Source organism: Erythranthe guttata, chromosome 5 (assembly GCF_056151865.1).
Source record: "Erythranthe guttata isolate IM_541 chromosome 5, IM_541, whole genome shotgun sequence".
Taxonomy (NCBI): Eukaryota; Viridiplantae; Streptophyta; class Magnoliopsida; order Lamiales; family Phrymaceae; genus Erythranthe; species Erythranthe guttata.
Window position 1 is genome coordinate 13,503,778 of NC_142537.1, and position 3,120 is coordinate 13,506,897.

The 3,120-nt window shown below is 30.0% G+C and overlaps 1 long non-coding RNA gene across 1 annotated transcript; it reads left to right on the top strand.

The window, feature by feature from the left end:
* The first annotated feature begins 1,329 nt into the window (after positions 1–1,329).
* On the top strand, positions 1,330–2,638 carry LOC148770682 (uncharacterized). Its single transcript, XR_016031101.1, has 2 exons — positions 1,330–1,782; positions 2,234–2,638. It is a non-coding gene; the product is annotated as an uncharacterized LOC148770682 (long non-coding RNA).
* Positions 2,639–3,120: the final 482 nt, after the last annotated feature.

A 3,120-nucleotide genomic window follows, 5' to 3' on the forward strand; every position in this document is an offset into this window, starting at 1 on the left:
GATTGATGGGTGATGCAATAGGAGTTGGTTATTATCGTAATTACCTGAAGTTGCTTTGCTTCACTTAATTATGTCACTTGCGACAATATCTATAACAACTAATGCATTAAATTATTTATACGGTTAAAATCTATTATCGGAAAAAATAATTAATTACTTTTAAATTTTTCACGATTGTGTATTTATTGAGAATCTTGAAAAAGGAAATAAAATTAATTGCATTCTCTACTTTTACTACTATAAATATAAACACAGTAGTGAAATCACTGCAAGACTTGAAAGGATTCAAATACATTTATTTTCAGAAATTCAAGGTATGTTTTTGTTTTCCTTTTCTGAATTTTCTTATAAGAAATCACTTTTTACATAACTAAGCAATAGGAGTTCTTTTGCGTGCAAAATTTGTTAGATTCATGATATATAGACATAAATATACGTTTGACTATATATATATACCTGATGTTTATTCATTTTTTAATCATAAAATCAATAAATTCATTTTACATTAGACATAATACATTTGTTTATTCATGAATTTTATTATCAATGAATCGTATAGATTTTTTCTGAAATTATAGTCCATCTAAAAAGCAACATATATACATTTGTTAACACAAATTAGGCTAATTTTAACTATATATATGTAAGTTTTCTAATAGTGACAAAGCAGAGGTTACGATCTGGTAAAACTCATCGGGTGGCTCTGCATCATAGATCTATACAAATAACCATTCACATCCAAGAAGCGTACATAAACATGTGTTTTATTATTTGTAGATCGTTAACTGGTACAGGATCACCCAATATAGCGTCTACAAAACCAGAAGAGGCGGACCCGTGAAATATTTTAGGTGGGGTAAGCTTCGGATAAAAAAAGAAAAAAAAGATATAGGATAAATAAATATATGTAGTTTAATTTTTTTCACATTCATATAAATATTAATATACTATTCATACGTCCAAAAACAATACAATTATTTATTAGTTGTGCTCTATAATAATACCTTAATGAGTAAAACTCATCTATCATAAGGAATTACTTGGCGCGTAGAGGTTTGTGATTCTAATATTTTCTTGATATCATGATTCTAGAATTATAAGGAATCAAAGATGTTTACTCGAGAAGAATTAATCCAATTTCATGGAGTCTTCCGAAACACACAAGAATTCTTAGAGATCGACTGCGGCTGCACAAACCCTAGATATGGCGACACAGCTGGAAAACTCAGAGTTTATATTGAAGGAAAAATCGAGATTGACTGCACTTGTATGGACGATTGTCCTAAAGGTACACAATAGTTGTTTAATAATGTCGATAGATGTGCATATATTCAGTTCATATTTTTTGCACAAAATACTATATTTAATCAACTAATAAAATACATGATATAATTAAGTTCTTTTACTTGAATATCGTGTTATTATGTGTGACTTCATTGAGTTCATGTTTGTTTTAATTAATTCTATGTTGCAGTTAATATCTCCAATTGAATTTGCGAAACATGCCGGGAGAACTAATGCACATAACAATTGGAAGAGCCAGATTTGGGTGTTTAGTCACGATGGACATAAAATTGCTTTATGGAGGACTTGTTTGCTGAAGTACCATACGCAGACTTTCCAAAGACCTTTGCGCCAAGTAGTTCATCGAGACGAATTTCTACGTTGTTCTCAATGTAATAAAGAACGTAGATTTATTCTTCGAAATAAAGAGGCTTGCAAGATCTACCATCAAGCTCTTGCCAATAATAACTGGAGATGTTCGGACGTGCCAAACCACTCGTAAGTATTAACTTTACTCTCTACAAATATGGGAATTACACATTAATTTATTTATAAATATACACATGCCAAATTGTTAATCATTGTCTTAGAAGTGTTTGAATCTTAGTTTAAAGAAAACAAGGTAGTCTATTGGTAAGGACCTATTTTATCGAGTTTACGAGCCAACCGATCTGAAATTGGGAAATCAGTAACTATCCGACCTTAAGTAAGAAAAAAAAATCTTAATTCTCATTCAATCCTAAAAAAATGCACGTGCAAAACTTCATTGAGAATTAGTTTGCATGCATGCATGGGAATGTTAACTAGAATTATGCTCTACTCACAGTGGATTATAGTGTGTGTTAAAATGAAGTCATGTATGTAAACATGAAAAAGTAAATGAAAAATGAGATTAAAATCACAATTGGTCATTTGTTAATTTTTTTCCTTTTTGTTATTGATTTTCTAGGTTAACTTGCGATGATGCTGAGGAACGAGGAAGTCGAAAAGTATGTAGAGGTTGTCCAAGAGATTCAAAATGTGGGGGTTGCGAGAAATGTGTTTGTTTCGGATGTGATTGGTGTCGGTTTGACGATTGCAATTGTCAAACATGTGTAGAATTTGTAATCAACATGTGAAATTTATCTTTGTTATTTTACAGAATAATACATTTTAACTACGCTCTTTATTAGATTATATTGAGAACAACGTATTAAGATAAAAAATAATTTTACTTTAATTAATAGAATTTCAACAATTATCCATCCTTTTTCGTTAATTTCATTTATATGGGGGATTGTTGGAAATTTTATTAATTAAAATAAAATTAGTTTTTGAATGAAAATTAAAAAATGTTTTTAGGCACCTAAAAACATTAAAGCAATAATATTAATGTGTTAACAACAATATTATTGTCTGATATAGTAATATTGCAGGGCAAACAATAATATTGACAACAATATTATTGTTTGAGAGAGCAATATTACAATCCAATAAAATAATATTACTGTGTTCAGAATAATATTATTGTGTTAATAGTAATATTATTTTATGGCCGTTGATAAGTCATGGAAAAAAAAAGAAGTCAATGGCGACGACCTAATAAGAGTTTCAGGAAAAAAAAATCAACGTTGGTGAGGGGCGGTCAATGATGGCGACCGGCTGGAAAAAAGGTTTTTTTCTAAAAACAAAAGTGAAGAAAACGGCCAATGCAAGTGACTAGCGGTCAATAGTAGCAGTGACCGGTCGAAAAAGAAATTTCAATTTTTTTTTATTAATAAAAAAAGTCAAGATGGAAATCGGTGGTGACGGTCAACATTGAGTTGATAGTCAAAATTGATTAATTAGTGGAATTCG